Source organism: Otolemur garnettii, unplaced genomic scaffold, assembly GCF_000181295.1.
Source record: "Otolemur garnettii isolate 467f Iridium unplaced genomic scaffold, OtoGar3 scaffold00030, whole genome shotgun sequence".
NCBI classification, from domain to species: Eukaryota; Metazoa; Chordata; class Mammalia; order Primates; family Galagidae; genus Otolemur; species Otolemur garnettii.
Genome location: NW_003852425.1, coordinates 10279958 through 10297013, shown reverse-complemented (window position 1 = coordinate 10297013; position 17056 = coordinate 10279958). Strand labels below are relative to the sequence as shown.

At 34.6% G+C, this 17056-nt stretch overlaps 1 protein-coding gene across 1 annotated transcript in view; it reads left to right on the top strand.

Moving 5' to 3' along the window:
* FER (FER tyrosine kinase) overlaps positions 1 to 17056 on the top strand; it is a 328727-nt gene that overhangs the window by 149605 nt on the left and 162066 nt on the right. The window lies entirely within an intron of this gene.

Below are 17056 nucleotides of genomic sequence, written 5' to 3'. Positions count from 1 at the left end.
AAACAACTGTGCAAAAATGGGAACGCTGTAATGCTTGATAGGTTAATCCTTTCTGATTTGATTTCTGTATATCCAGGGATGGCTTTTAATTTGAAGTAAGTGCCAGTTCTAAGAATGCTCGTGTGTAATCTGGATTTAGCTAATTGGGAATTTAAAAAACAATTATATTTCCCTTTGTCAGTATAGAAAATAATGTCTGTATTTGTACTAATTCTTCACTGACGAACTAAGCTTTACTATTTCTCTGACAAGATTTTGACAGTTTGTTGCTGAACATTTTAATTTTCCAGCTAAGGAATTGGCCTTCTTGAACTTTTTTAGAATTATGAAATTAGCTTATTTGTTGTTAATATTTTTTCTATTTATTTATTTACCACCTTAATTACCAAAAACCATAACAAATCTCCTTAGTAAGTTGTCACATTTTTTTCTCTAGGAAAAAAAGAAAAGCCTTGCCTTATAAATGAGTGCTGTCATTTTGCAGAATTCTAAGTAACCTATTCTCATTGCTTTATTTTCTGTTTACACACTAACTGCTTGCAAATTTATATTTCTAAATCCGATTTATCTTTCCCCAAACTCAGATTTTTCTAGGTTTTAACTCAAACTGGGTTTATCACCTTTAACTGTAAAATTTGTTCTTCCTTTTTTAGAAATAATACCATGAAGTACCTGGCTTCTCAAGCTGCAAATCCAGGTGTCGTCTTTGACACCTCTTTTTTTCTTCATCATTGCCCTCCCTCCAGCATCTAAAGTATAAGAGTTTTATGTACTCAGTTGTGTATGTGGAAATATGAACTTCAATTCCAGTATATGCTAGTATGAATAAAATTTAGTGCAAGAAGATACTTTTTACCTAGGATGAGTTAGGCAAGATATACAAATAGGATTTCACAGATAAGGTTTTTGTTTTGATTTGGTTTGTTTTGAGTCACATTCTCCTTCTGTTGCTTGGACTACAGTCCAGTGGTGTCATCTTACCTCACTGTGACCTCAGACTCCTGGTTCAAGTGATCTTCCTGTCTCAGATACCTGGATAGCTGGGACTACTGGCGTGCAACCAGTGCCAGGCTAATTATTTTTTGTGGAGGTGTGGTTGTGCTAAGTTGCTCAGGTTGGTCTCAAATTCCTGTTACCTCAAGCTATCCTCCAGCCTTGGCTTCCCAAAATGCTAGGATTACAGATGTGAAATCTGCCTGGGTTTCAGAAATATTGATGCCCCATTTCTCTAGCTAGCCAGATATTTGCATTGTCTACAGACTTAGCTAAATCTAAATAGAGCGACTAAAGACAGGAAAGAAATAATGATGCAGATATAAGCTTGAGTAGTATTGTATACGTTCAAATAAAGTTATAGTCCTCACTATGTAAAATTTTCTATAAAATGAACCTCAGTAATGGATGAGATTCTAATTTCTTCAACCCCCATCACTGTGGAGTTGATTATCCAATCACTTAATAACATTAGCTATGGAAACACATGTATACTGGAAGCTACAGAAGAGTAAAGGCCTATATATGATGGTTTTATGGGGTAGAAATTTAAAGTTTATCTGGCAGACTATTAACCTGATCTAAAGTACTGGTATTTAAAATATGCAAGTCATTATCTCAGTTTGTTGTAAATATTGTTATACACTTGATTTAAAGAATCCTGTTATTCTTTTTGAAACATCACAAAGCAGAGGTTGTGAAAGATAACTTTCATTTATGAATAGAGAGCACATTGATATGGATCTTGTTATGGTGGTATTGTTACTTCCTTTGAATTATCTGTACTCTTATAACTGAGTCTATTTCTTGATTTAATTTGTGTGAAAAGTTAATGTCTTTGACTATATAGTGTGCTATAAAATATCTAATTTCTGTCTTGCCAGACTTCATTTTTAGCCTACATAAAGAATTCCACTTTTGTCTCAATACAATTTGTATCGGCCATTTATTTCTCTTCCCATTTTTTTTACTCTTACCTGTGAAAATGCCATAAAGCCTTTCTGGGGGACACAGGGGCCGAAGTAGTCCCTTTCTTATTTTCATATCTTTATGCATATATCCTCAGAAGTACAGGAAACTAGACAATCAATGTTAGGGAAATTATTTAACTTTCTAATGTAGTAAGACTGGTGGGTGTCTGAGCCACCCATCCTTTACCTTCTCCTGGCTGAGTTTTCCTACACTGCCTCCCAAACACTGTGTAAAAACATGGAAGGCAGAAGGTGTTTCAGACACTCATTATTATCATCCGTAGGTTAGTAAACACATTGGCAGATGCCTAGTCTGTTTTTTGCTTATTTCAGTTTCTGTTCATGTCACTACATCAGCGAGGCCTTCTCATACTACTGTCTATAAAATACCACATCATACCTTTTTGCTGCCACCTTCTTCTTTCTCTTTCTTAATTTTTCTTTGTCATGTTTATGTTATGATATTATATTATATATTTTTTTTTCTTAAAAAGATTTCTTTCTGAGACAGAGTCTAACTCTGTTACTATGGGTAAAGTACAGTGGTTTCATCATAGCTTACTGCAATCTCTAACTCCAGAGCTCAAGCAATCCTCCTGCCTCAGTATCCCAAGTAATTAGGAATACAAGCTTACACCAGACACCCAGCTAATTTTTTTTTTATTTTTTGTAAATTCAGAGTTTTGCTGTTGCTCAGGCAGGTCTCAAACTCCTGATCTCCAGCAATCCCCCGTCTCAGCCCCTCAGAGTACTGGGATTACAGGATGAGCCTCTGTGCCTGGCTATATGATATATTTTAAGTCATTTGTCTTCCCAAGTGAAATGTAAGTTCCGTATAGCCAGAATTGTATGTAACACTTAGTGCAGCTCTGTCCTCAGGATCTGGAAGAGTGTTGGCCTGGAGTAGGTATTCAACACATATTTATTGAAGGATTGGATTTACTGAGCAATTCCTAGGAGCAAATCACTAAGCCTTACATATTCATTATCACATTTAACCCTCATATATTCCTATGAAAAAAATTGTTATTGATCACATACATGATGTAATATTATTATTGCTGTTAACTCCATAAAATGCTATGAATGGTAAGCTGATGCATGTGATGCATGAAATGGTAGATGACTTGGCTGAGATGACATAACTGATAAAAGGCAGAGCTGGGATTTGAGCCCATGTTTTTAACCATTCTATGTTTTATTTGTCTAGATTGTAGAGTCTAGACGTTAGAGGCTGTAATAAACTGCTTATTTAAATGGATATGAATGTGGGTTTAAGGAAAAGAAGACTCCTTATAAAATGTTAAATTGAAAAATATTTTGACATATCCAAAATGATAAATTTCTGTAAAAATAAAATCATTAAATAGTAATATTGAGAAGGCAGAGATGGGATTTAAGATAAAATATAAGGTTTGGTTAAATCTATGTAAGAAAGACATCTAGTTAAACATTTTACTAAAAAAGTTATTTGCTTTGTTAATGTTAATAGTTTAATTTCCATTCAGAATTGTCTTTCTAAATGGAAATTAAAGTAAAAAAATATTATGACTGAACACAAGTTAGGCAGAAAGCCATTAATTTGAAGCTGACACCTGGCTTAAATCAAATTACTGTGGCTTTTTACTGGAGTTTGATATAAATTGCCATGACATTAGAAGCAAATTGTTGAGAGGAGAGCAGATCTCTCTGGCCAAAACTAACTTGTAGGGAGACAGGTCTGTGGCAACACCATTTGTGATCGTCAGACACTGCAACTAAGAGCAGTTTGTAGGAGAAGAGGAAGCTGCACCCTGCGTTGGGTGCTCTGTTCATATATTCAGTCTTAGATGACTTAAGGACTATTTATTTTACCTTATGCTTAATTAATACAGGATAATATTAATATTCAGATATTACTGTAACAACAAAATTTAGAAATACACAAACTGCATTTTTTAGGAAACTAAGAGGAATATATATAAAATATACTTCAAAGTATATCTTAAGGTTGTACAGAAGCCACAGAGTACAAATTTAAGAGAACATGTGGTCAAGAACCAAGCTGCAATAGATCTCACCACACTCCAGCAAAATACTTGCTCAAAGTGAGGGATTTGCCTTGAAGTTCTATGGCTGTATTTTTGGCTTGCAACAGTGGATATGGGAAAAGAATGAAGGGTATAAAAATTTAGGTAATATTTTAAGTGATCTAACCAAAGTTTTACTTTGAGAAAACTTCAGAGCCATAAATTAGTTAAGCATCTAACTCAAAAAATTAGGAAAAATAACATTTGTAATTGAATCAAAAGATAGCCAAAGAAAGGAATGAGGAAAGATAAAAGTATAAAAGAATGAATCAGAGAAAATAAAAAATATATATATATATTTATAGCAACTACTTTAAAAAATCAATAAATATTTAAAACACTAATATAAATAAGAGAAACCCTCATGGCAAAAGGACAAATGTCTTTAATATGTAATGAGCTACTAGAAATTGATAAAATAAAGACAAACAACCAAATAGAAAAATTGGCAACGGTAGTTTAAAAAGAGACATATGAATGACCTTTAGAGATATTAAATGTGATTCATTCCATACTCAGTAGTAAAATAAAGAGAAATCACAGCAATGTAGAAATTTTTTTCATCTATCAGAATAGCACAAATTTAAATTTAGTAGTTTACTTTCTTGACAACAATGTTAATAAAAATTCCTTTTGCTTCTTTGCTGTTGAGAGAATAAATTCCAATAATAAGGAAAAACCTATGTAGGAGACAATTTGGGAAAATCTGTCAAAATTGTAAAATTAATATACCTTTGATTCAGCAATAACATTTGCATAGTGTTTCATTTAGCAATATTTTTGTGTGCATAAAATAGTGTCAATGTAAGGTTAGTAACTACAGAATTGTTTATAACATTTCTAGTTAAGATACAATTGACAGTGTCATCAGTTAAATACATTACGGCACACCATCCATTTGAGTCTTGTGAGTCTAGGCCCTTTCCATGTGCTGACTAAAGAAGGCAGCAAGGTAGGTTAGAAAAAGGAAATAAGCTGCAAGGAGTTTATGTTACCTTATATATAAAAAGTATGGACACAGGAGATTGTATGTCTGACTATCCTTTTATATAATAAACTTAAAAAAATATACAAGAAACAAAGAGGTCACATGTTTGGGAAGGGTGTTGAAATTGGTAACAGTTTTAAGGGAAACTCTTTCCTTATTACAGTTTATTTAAAAATTTTTTTTAATACTATGAATGTATTACTCATTCAAAAATTAAATTAAAAAACATTTAATGGCATTCAACTCAATAAATTAGGAAAAATCAAGCCCATAATTAAATCAAAAGATAGCAAAAGAATGGCACCAACCTTCAAGCAGTTATTTTTTAGAGAGATGCTATATTGAAGATGTTTTGATAAAAGCACAAATTATTCATGTTGTATATTGTTAAAGTGAAAAAGCAATTTATAAAACAGTATTGTATTATTTCATTTTCATAAAATGAAATATAGTACAATATGCACACATATGTAGAAAAATTGAAAGCCTGTACTGCAGAATATTACTTATAATTATCTTGGGTTACAGGAATTATACATGATTTCGGGAGAATTTAGTTTGTAATTTTTTCTCATTGAATATTACTATGTTTAAAATACGATTTTTTCCCTAAAATTATAATATATAATAATGTTTAGTAGAGCACTGTGGAGCATTTTCCCCCATATGTATAGGAAGAAATATATTTTATATGAGACCCCAAAAATTGGGAGTGTTGATGTGTGTGTGTGTGTGTAAATGACTGAAACGTGTTTTACAAAACATTTGTGCTTTCCTTCATGTGATGTGTTCTATTATATTTTTAAAAGTTATCTCTAGCCAGTTGATTTTTTGAACCTCCATTTGAGAAGTATTCACATGTAGGATTCAAAACATCAATAAAGACTGATTTTTACGATAACAATATGTGTTATGGGAATTTAGAAGAGAAACAAATGGTCTGGGAATGGTTCATAGAGGAAGATGGACGTTGAAGTAGGTTGGGAGGATAGGCACAGGGCAGGGAAAACATTTGAAAATTCTAAGACCAGCAAAGTCTATCTGATAGAAGACTAGAAAGGTGAATCATTTGAATTTAGATTAAAGTCAGATTTTTGAGAAGCTTGAATGCCAGGATTAGGATGGAAAAGCCATTCCACTGAAGGTTTATAAGGCAGGGATGAATGTGAGCTAGACACGTTTGTTAAGTGTGGTGGTGATACCACATACTTCCTAAAGTATTAATATTTAGGAAGTCATTTAATTGCTTGAAAACATTATGTAGTATATTGGCACACTTAAAAAACAGAAAAACAATGGCTTTTTTTTTGTTTTTTATACAACTTGTGTACCTGTACCAAAAAATTTGTGTACCAAATTATATTACATAATATTAAGATAGAAATAGAGACAAAGAATGTGTGTCAGTAATGGGGAAAAATTTCATGGTGAACGTTTAAGGATAGTAAATAAAGTATGAAATACAGACCCTTAAAGGTCTCTATATATAATTTCTGTGTTGGGCTTAAAATCTAGCTGTAAGCTTCCTAGAAGCTGTGACTGAAAAGCAGCCAACCAGTTTTATGATTAGAAGGAGGAGTGATTTTAATTTGCTTAAAGCAAAAAATTTTACTGCCAGTAAGTTTTAAGGGAAATTTTTCTCTTGGGATTTTAGATAACAATATCCTCAACAACATTTCTGCCAAAATATAGGAGCATATTTCATAGGTTTTTGCTTTTATCATCCTTTAAAAATAGCAAGGGCATAATAGTAAAATACAGCTTAATAAATAGTAGTCTATTTCAGCACCTTCCCCTATTTTAAATTTTTGCTGAATAGAATAGTAACACTCTAGGACTCCAGACTTATGATCAAAATATTAATAAAATTAAAAAGTTTAAACAAGTATCAAAATACCAAAGAATTATATAGATGGCATTTATACATATCTTGTCTTAATTATATGCCTGAGCAATTGTAAAGTCTCACTTCATTGGTGGAGGACTCACAGGCTGAGAGGAAACAAAACGAGAGATAGAATGGATTACCGTTGAAGTATTTTTTAACTCATATTTTGCCCTTGTGAAGACAAATATAATGTTTTCAATAATTTATTTTATTTTGTAAATTATTGATTCTACATCATTTAATTTAATGGAGGGTCACTGTCTTTTTTAATGACTTAGTCTTCAAATTGTGAACTTAGACATGGAGAATGTCAGGGTGTTCTACAAACCCCAGTTCAGTGGACTGAGGTAGTTAAGAGATCAAAGCATGAAGTCTTTACCAAGGAAAGAACAAAGGAATTCTGATGCAGAATGTCCTTAATGTTGATAGTTCACGTAGGAGTGGGCAGTAGAATGGAGTGGCAGATGGGAGGTGGTAAGGAGCAGGAGGGGTGGGGGGTAAGAAGTAGAAATGTGGCAGGAGAGAAGACACTCCTGTGCTGCCTCCATCTGGATTGGTCTCAGCCACGCACTCCCTGTTCCTTAGGGCTCCTCTCCTTCCTCTGCCCAGCAAGCTGCAGCCTGAACTTCCTGGTGATTGTGTGGAGCTTCCATTTCCATGATTACGCGGCATTATTCAATGTACATATTCACAGAGTATCCCATACAAATGTCTCCTTCCTCTCCACTCATGTTGAACTTTACAGTAATTACTTTACTTTATTCAGTGTTCTATTACTGTTAGCTTTAACGTCCGACATCCCCATCAGGTAATAAGCAGTTTGAGAGGATGAGGATATTTTTACTCACTTTTCTGTGTCTCATAGAGCCTAACACGTAATAGACATTAAGTAAATACTGATATTATTTTTGAGAAAATCTGGACATTTAATAATGCTTGATATAATATTTGAAATATATAAACAAAAGACTTCTAATATTCTGTTTTCAGAATGACATAGAATTTTTTTGCTTTTAAAGTTTCCAAAGCAAAGCATGGTTTAGATTTATGGATGAGATCCCTTTATAAGAGAAAATACTCAGTTTCAGTTCCATTTATACAATAATTTATTTTCTATATTATTATCTTCTTTTATGGCTTTGTATTTGAAGCAACTTTTCCCTGTAGTTAAGGTGCTTTTAGCAAACTTTGTAAATGTTTTTAAGTACAGATAGGAAATATTTCTTGTGCACTCTTATTCAGCTTATTTGTATCTTGTACCACTGCAAACTATTTAATTGGTTTCATAAAATTCACTTGACACATTGATGAGATTTTGCTCTGATATTAAAATGATGAAGCAATCTTATATAATATTTAATAGTCCTTATTTGCAAATTACTGCCCTGTCTGCCTGATAGTCAAGAACTGACGTGCTTGTTTTCACTTTTTAAAAGAACCGTTTGTCTTTCTTACCATATTAACTAAATTAGTGTTCACCTTCTGCTACTTTGGTCTTGAAGGGAACAATTTAATTGAACCACAAAAGACTTGTCCCACATCCTGTTTTGTGTAGACTAAATATGTATGCTAAGAATTTTAATAAGAAGATTTAAATTAGAAAGACAAAGGTCATGAAATAGATATCTGCAAGTGAGTTTTTTTAATGGAAAGCCTGGTTCGTGTGTATTTTTAAGCCTTAGAGAAAATGAAACTTTATATTCTTTCTGTAATTATGTACCAACTTGTATATATTAAACTATACTTAAAAATGAGATCTTATAACAGGAATACCAGCAAAAGAAATTATAATGTAGACCCTTGATTGCAGCTTGATTGATGGCTATTTAAAGTAATAAGAGAGAATCAACACCAGCAAAGGTCATTTATAATTTATTTTGTGTCTGTTAGTAATAAAAGATCCTCATGTTCACACCATACCCTCACTATTTTGTGGTTGTATTCTTAGGGATATTTATTAAAGGTGGCCTCCTAGAGGTATGATATTCCCACTTTCTAATAATGCTATGTTCTCTACAAATAATAAATCTATATCCTTTTCTGATCCGAGAATCACTTCAGTGGAAGACCATAAGAATCTTCCTTAATGTTCATAGTATTAAACGGTGAGATAGTAGAGTTTTCTGAGCCTCCTCTAGAAATAACTTTTACATGATTCCCTTCTAAGTCTTGAACTTTTGGTTTCTGGAAGTTCATCAGTGTTCATCTGAAATAAATAGGTCAACATTTTCTAAGAATCTCAAGGTTTTAAGCATTTCTCTGTCTCTTTACTTAGCATTCAGCAAATAGATATTTAGTTGCCTATTATATTATAGAAACTATATTAGGTATGGTGATGACTGTGACAGTCTTTGTCCCAAAGAAATTGGAGTCTGCTTGGGAAGACATACATGAATAAATAAGGGTTATGATTGAGGTGATAAGCCCCATTCTAGAGGAATTTCATAGTATTTTAGAGGACATACAAAGACCTGTTAACCATGACAGTTTAGGAAAAGCTTCCAAGATGAGTTTGGTGGTCAGCTGAGTGGTGAAGAATGGGAATATATTGGTGAAGGGCCTGACACAGTATAATGTTTCAGGTGAAGGAGCTTTGTCTAATATTAGGGCGAAAAAATTTATAGCACATTTGAGAAACTATAAGGCTTCCATTTTATATGCCTAGAGTGGAATATTTTAGGAGCCAGGGGAAGAAAGGAGAAGAGATATGGTAGGTAGAACAATGGCCCCCCAAATATGTCTAGGTCCTACCACCCAGAACCCATAAATATGTTGTATTACTTAGCAAAATGGATTTTGCAGACATGATTACGTTAAGGGTCTTGAATGGGGAGATTTTCCTAGTGTACCCCTTGTACTCACAAAACCCTTGAAAGGGGATGAGAGTAATAGGAGAGTTACAGTTACATGAGAAGATGTTGATAAACAAGTATTCGTGTGGCTAGGATCCAAGTAATGAACACAGCCTCCTAGACACTGGAAAAGGCAAGAAATACATTCTCCCCTGGAGCCTCCAAAAGGAACACCTGGATTTTAGCCTGAGGAGACTCACTCATTTTGGACTTCTGACCTCCAGAATTGTAAGATTGTAAGTTTGTGCTGAATTAGTGATAATTTGTTATAGCAGCAATGGAAAATTAATACAGGTAAGGACTGAGAAGGTAAAAGGTGTCGAGTAATAATTATTTTATGCTAAAGGTTTGATCTTTGCCTTGGGATAATAGGAAACTTTGGTATTTTCCTGGGAAGAGTCATGATCAGATTTGTATTTCATAGAGATAATTATGGCTTCATCGTGAAAACCAGTTAGTTAATTGTAGACAGGTTAGAAATGGAAGTGACAATGAGCTATAAAAAGGTAGATTTGGAGAATGATTGGGCATTTGGGGGGGGATGTCGATTGCATAAAATTGAGAATCACTAGTTTAGTTGTCTGTCATAGTGGGGTGAAGGCTATGTTAACCAGTTTGATGTAAGCATTCCAAATTGTATATAAAATCAGCACATTGTGCCCCATAAATGCATTAATGTACACAGTTATGATTTAATTAAAAATGTCTTACACAGTATGTGGTGGGTGAGAGGTTTGAGGATTCCTTTCAGGCTTATAATTTAAGCAGCTAGGTGCCAATGTCACAGACTGAGACCTACTAAGAAGAAAGGTTAAGGAAGAAATTTGGGGCATGCTGAGTTTGAAGTATATGTGACATTTCCAAATAGATGTGTTCTGTATGCAAATGAGTTTGCATATATGGAATTTAGGGGCAACCTCAGGGCTGCACATGAAGACTTGGGAGCCACCAGGATGTAGGGAAAAAGCTGAAGGTTTGGAGTAGCTGAGAAAATATAAATATTTAGCATGTGAAGCGGACCTTTGACAGATGACCCAGAGATGGAGGAAGAAGAGACCCAGTGGTCCAGCAGCTCCTTCCTTCCTTTCGCTCATGTTGCCTCCTTGTTTATATAGGCTCTGGTCATGTCAGACGTGTATTGATGACAACTCATTTACCTCTCTTTCCTGTGGGATCTTTTCCTCCCCTTGTCATTAGATTATTCTTCTAAAATCACATTTTATCATCTCAGGTTTCTATTTTCAAAACCAATGATAGTTCTTTTGTTTGAATCAGTGCAGGCTTCCTAGTCTATACAAGGTTTTCTATGCTGTGATCCTAGTTCACCTGCCCAAGTTAGCCCTTCCTTGTTTCTGTTTTTCCCTTTTCCTCTAGCCATCCATTAGAATGCATACGCAAGTGGCTATTGAACAATATGAGAGTTAGGGGCACTGATCCCCCGCACAATCAAAACTCTACATGTAACTTTTGACTCCCCACAAATGTCACTAATAGCCTACTGTTGACTGAAAGCCTTACCAGTAACATAAACAATCTATTAACATTTTGCATGCTATCTGTATTACATACCATATTCTTAGACTAAAGTAAGCTAAAGAAAAGAAAATAATTATTAAGAAAATTCTAACAAAGAGAAAATATGTTGACAGTACTGTACTATTTTTATCAAAACCATAAGTTCCTATCATCTGTTTATATAAGATGAATTGTTAAGCCTGACATGGCAGGTGGCCACAGCTGCTGACTCTAATCTATGGTACATATTGAGCAACTAAACTTTTTATTCTAATATCACGACTTTTCTCGCATTCCTGAGAACACTTCCTTCACCGTGACTGGCACTTTGTATAGGTCACGTGGTGTCATTTAGTGTTTACAATATTGCATTAAATATGATGGAAAATATGCAAGAACTGCAAGAGATGACTTTTTATTGTGAGTCATGACTTTTTGGAGAGACAAACTGCTCACACAGTTTGATGGTTAGCGTCATAGGGCGTTTTAAGTGGATACACACAATGCTTGCTTTTATGGCAGTATGAGGTGGCTCCAAAATGTTTACTGCAGTACAGTATGCACCACTGTTGATTTTATACAGCTGTGGTTTAATACTGCATCTTTACATTTGTTTACATTTTCTTGACTGCCCCATGGCACCATGCACAGTAAGTATGTGTGTAATCTCTGATAAATTTTAACTTTTTATCATACATTTGTTTATATTTTATGGTTATAAAGGATAAAATATGCTAGTATCCACATATATTTTATATAATATGCATTCATGACAAACCTAGATTTTTCTTTTTTTTTTGTTATTTCTAGGCTTTGTGGTTCATCTGTTTTTTCAAATTGCTGCATATCTCTAAAATTTTCCAATCTATTTATTGAAAAAATCTGTATGTAAATGGACCTGTGCAGTTTAAACACATGTTATTAAGGGTCTACCATATAAGGACATAGAACTCAAACTCAGCATCGGAAGTGCAAACTCCAAAAGTTGATTCACTTCTTTGTCCCCCAGTGTCCTGCTTCTCAGTCTCTGTTTTCATTAACACTATTGTTCTAGCATGAAAGCCATAAAAAATAATTGGAGCATTTTTCACACTCCCCAGTGCCCCCATCCTTCACATGTAATGAGTCACTAATTCTTATCCCTTATACCTCACGGCTGGCTTCCAGTCTGGTTGCCATCTTTACATTAAATGATGGCCATTTGCATTTCCTTTACTACCCTTAGAAACCCTAGCTTAGGGATTGTGGACAATTAAAGCAATGTTTTCTTCCGTAAGATCTTAACCGTCTGATTCTTGGATCTTAGTAGCAGGAACACTGTCCAGAGGCTCTCCACTTTGACACGTTCTCCACCAATGCTAATTTCACTAGCTTGTTTTTGCTGTGAGACATTAGACAGACAATATACTTAATTTCTCTGAGAACCAGGTTCTTTTTCCTGTACCTACTTCATAGGTTTTGAAAAAGCAAGGTAGTAAAATCATTTTTTAAACTTTTGTAAATTTTTTTTTGCAGTTTTTGGCCAGGGCTGGGTTTGAACCCGCCATCTCTGGCATATGGGGCCGGCACCCTACTCCTCTGAGCCACAGGTGCCACCTGAACTTTTAAGTACTTTAAAGATGTCACTTATCAGCTTGGCGCCTGTAGCACAGTGGTAACAGTGCCAGCCACATACTGAAGTTGGCAGGTTTGAACCCAGCCTGGTCAGCTAACCAACAATGACAACTGCAACAAAAAAAAAAATCCCAGCATTGTGGGGGGCACCTGTAGTCCCAGCTACTTGGGTGACTGAGGCAAGAGGATCACTTGAGCCCGAGAGTTTGAGGTTGCTGTGAGCTGTGACGCCATGGTACTCTACTGAGGACAACATAGTGAGACTCTGTCTCAAAAAAAAGAGTCACTTATTATATTGTATACAATAAAATTATGACAAATTGGGTTGGAAAGTGTGTTATCCATTTTTAAGCTTGGAAAGCTTAAAAAATAGATAGCTGGATAATAGGTCATCCTTTTCATAACACAAAATTCCTTAATACACATATCCATTAGGTTCCTATTAGAGAAATCTGTTTGACCCAGATATATTAAATAGATATGCTTGCAATCTAGGGCAAAAGACAAGGGAGGCACAATATCTTTGTGTGAGTTGTAGATTGAACTAATGAGTTATACTGAATTTATTCTGAAAATAGAAAAGAAATTATGTATATTTTGACAGTGAACTCTCTCATTCAAAAAACTTTGAGAATAAGTAGAAAAGATTATGGAAGTCAAAGTTGTTAAAATGGGAAAGAAAGTGGAACAATAACTGCAAAATGAAAAAATTAGAATGTTTCTGTAACAGATAGGTTGGGCAACAGATATGTTACACATCTAACTATTAAGTCAAATTCAGGGGTTCAAAAAATGTTATACAGTAATACTTTGAGCTTGAGTAAGGAGAAAAACAGAATTTTTTTAAAAATGTAAAAAGTAATCCATACTAAAATATCCATTTCCTTATCTAGGTATATCATTAGTTGTGCAATAAAGTAAGATACATAAAGTACAATCCTGTTTGTAAGGGATATAATTCAATAGTAGTTTTCTCTATTTTTTTATTTTTAAATATTTTAATAATTTTACCAATATAATTGATTTTCCTTTTAATATTATATCTTTTATTTTATGATTTTAAAATTACCATTTTAAGAAATGGTTCACAGAAATCGCCAGACTGCCAAAGACATGAAACAGTCAAGATGCTCTGCTGCTGAACCTGAGTCAAGAGCGCCGGTCTCAGACGGGCTCTGGTTGAACCACTTTCTGTCACCATATCTGTCATCTTCACACATCTGTCTTTTTCTTATTTTCTTTTGTTTTTATTAAGTCATTTGTACATAGGTCATAAATATATTTATGCCATTATGGGATTCAGTGTGTTGATTATTTGTACAAATTGGAGTGCTTACATCCTACTAATCAACATTAATCATCTGAGAAATGCAAACCAGAACTACTCTGAGATACCATCTAACTCCAGTAAGAGTAGTTTTCTCTATTACTGGTGAAAAATAACTCATAAGCCAATTTTGTTACAATGACTAAGTGGCCATGAAAGGCATTATTTCCTATTTTGATGAGTTTTTCTGATTGTCTGATTCCTCTATCTACCAGAGATTTTCCAAACCAAAATAGCACTTACTCCCGTTTCCCCAATGCCATTTCACTTTCAGTAGCTAGAAATGTGAAACTTGTTCCTGAATTCCCATGTCAAGTACTAATATACTTTATTGCTTTGGAATTGTTGGTTATTCAGGCCTTTTGGCAAGATCACAGGAAACATTTAGAAATCATAGTGAAGAAACAGTGTTTATAGTTTGAGACAAATGAAAAAAAGTGAGTTTCTAAACACCCTGCAGAAGAGTGAGCATATTTATTGTTGTCACCGATTCCCATAGTCCACATGTGATCACTGAGTATCTTCTATGAGTCTAGCATTGTTATTGAATGATGGCAAAAAGAAAAAGAAAAAGGAAGGAAAAACCCCAAACAAATAAACAAAGACAGGTGAGCTCGAGCTTCAGTTGTGCACTTGGACAGACACGACATGCAACCTAATAATTAAGATCTCTTGCTGTTTGATCAAATTTTAGAAAAGAAAGGTATTTGTTAAAAAGGCAAAAGAATTTTGTTGTGGGATTTTTTAGAGAAGATTTTCTAGAAGGGATTTGGGTCATCATTTGATGAAAATGCATGGAACAGCTCACAGGCACACCTCAGAGATGTTGCAGCTTCAGTTCCAGATACCAGAATAAAGCATTTTTACATTTACTATGTAGTAGTTTGGTGAGTGTGCAATAGCATTATGTTTAAAAAACAATGTATACCTTAATTAAAAAATGCTTTACCCCTGAAAAATGCTAACAATCATCTGAGCCTTCAGTAAGTCATGATCTTTTTGTTAGTGGAGAGTCTTGTCTGATGTTGATGGCTGCTGATTGATGAGGGTCGGTTGCTGAAAGTTGGGGTGGCTGTGGCAACTTCTTAAAATAAGACAGCAGTGACGTTTACTGCATTAATTGACTTCTCCTTTCACAAAAGATATTTCTGTTCATGTGGTACTATTTGAGGTAAAAGCTATTCTGAGGTAAAAGCTATTGAAACTTTGTGTGTATGTGTTTAGATGTGTACATAAGTGTTATATATTGTGTTTACCTGGTACTGAAATTGGCTTATGAATAAAGGGAGCTTTCAGCAATTTACCCACAGTCCTTCTTTCAAACTGGGAGTTAATCCTCTCAAGCTTGGCAACCTTGTCAGCTAAGTTTATGTAATATTCTAAGTCTTTTGTTGTCATTTTAACGGTGTTCACAGTATCTTCACCAGTGGTGGATTCCATCTGTAGAAACTACTTTCTCTGCCCATTTATCAGAGGCAGCTATTCAGCTGTTCAAGTTTTATCACAAGACTACAGCAATTTAGTCACAATCTCAGACTCCACTTCTAATTCTAGTTCTCTTGCTATTTCTACTACACTTCTACCACTAAAGTCTTGAGCCCCTGAAAGTCATCCATGAAGGTTCAAATCAACTTATCCAAACTCCTGTTACTGTGATATTTGTTAAATACTTTCCAGAGGTTTTCAATTTACTCTATCCAGAACCCTCAGAGGACTCACTATTAATGTCAGCAGGGGCCTTACAAAATATATTTCATAGATAAAAACTTGAAATTCAAAATGACTTGTTGATCCACTGGTTACAATCGCCTTTGTGTTGTTTCCTGATTACTTCCAAAGAAAGGAACTCTGGATCTGGATTTTGAAAATTGCATCTGGGTGGGTGAGTGTTGGTTGAAAGTTCTCTCTCAGTTTATTTTGGTCTAGATAAGCTCTCGACAGTTAGATCTGTGAGAGTGGGGACTAATCCACTCAGATCTGTCACTTCTAGGGCTTGTTAGGTGGAACTGCAGTTGATTAGTTTGAAACCTCTTGCATTTTTCTGCTTACTTGTCTGGGTGTCTGTTAAGCTCTCTGGCTCTAGTATCTTTTCAGCCTATGTGGAATTTGCTATTGATGTTTTTACAGGCACGGTCCAAGGTCTAGGACTAGGAGGTTGAGGACACCTCCATTGGTGGTGGTTCTTGCGGCAGGTTCTGAGGTCTGAGAGGTTAAAAGATGGTCTGGGAGGTTAGGAGACATCTGTGTCCTAAGGTGTAAGGTCTAGGAAATTGGAAGACATTTCCATCCACGGAGGCATCTTGGCCGAGATGCAGGGAAGCCCGCTGGTGGACAGGAAAAGAGGAACAGAAGGAAACAGAATTTACACAGCTTCATGCGGCACTTCAGAGGATCTCATGGCTAGAGTTCTGAGGTAAAAGCTCTTGAAACTTTGTGGGTATGTGTTTAGATGTGTACATAAGTGTTATATATTGTATTTACCTGGTTCTGAAATTGGCTTATGAATAAAAGGAGCTTTCAGAATAAAAATAAAAACAAAGAAAAAGAAAGTATAGCTCAAGTCATTCTTTTTATTTCATAAAAGAAGCTTAGTAATTTGCTTTTAGTTTACTTCTGTTGTTTAATATTTGTGCTATTTAAACATAGAAATAAGTCAGAGACATAATATTCATTGGATGATGATTTATATATATCTTGCTGCATCCCAATAAAGGATTTAGAAACCCTTGTAAAGATATGTTAAATAAAATAGGCCAAAATGAGGGGCTGAAAATCCAGAGTGAAGGGAAAAAGATTATATACATATTTAATGGGGCTGTAACTATATGCCTTCAATATA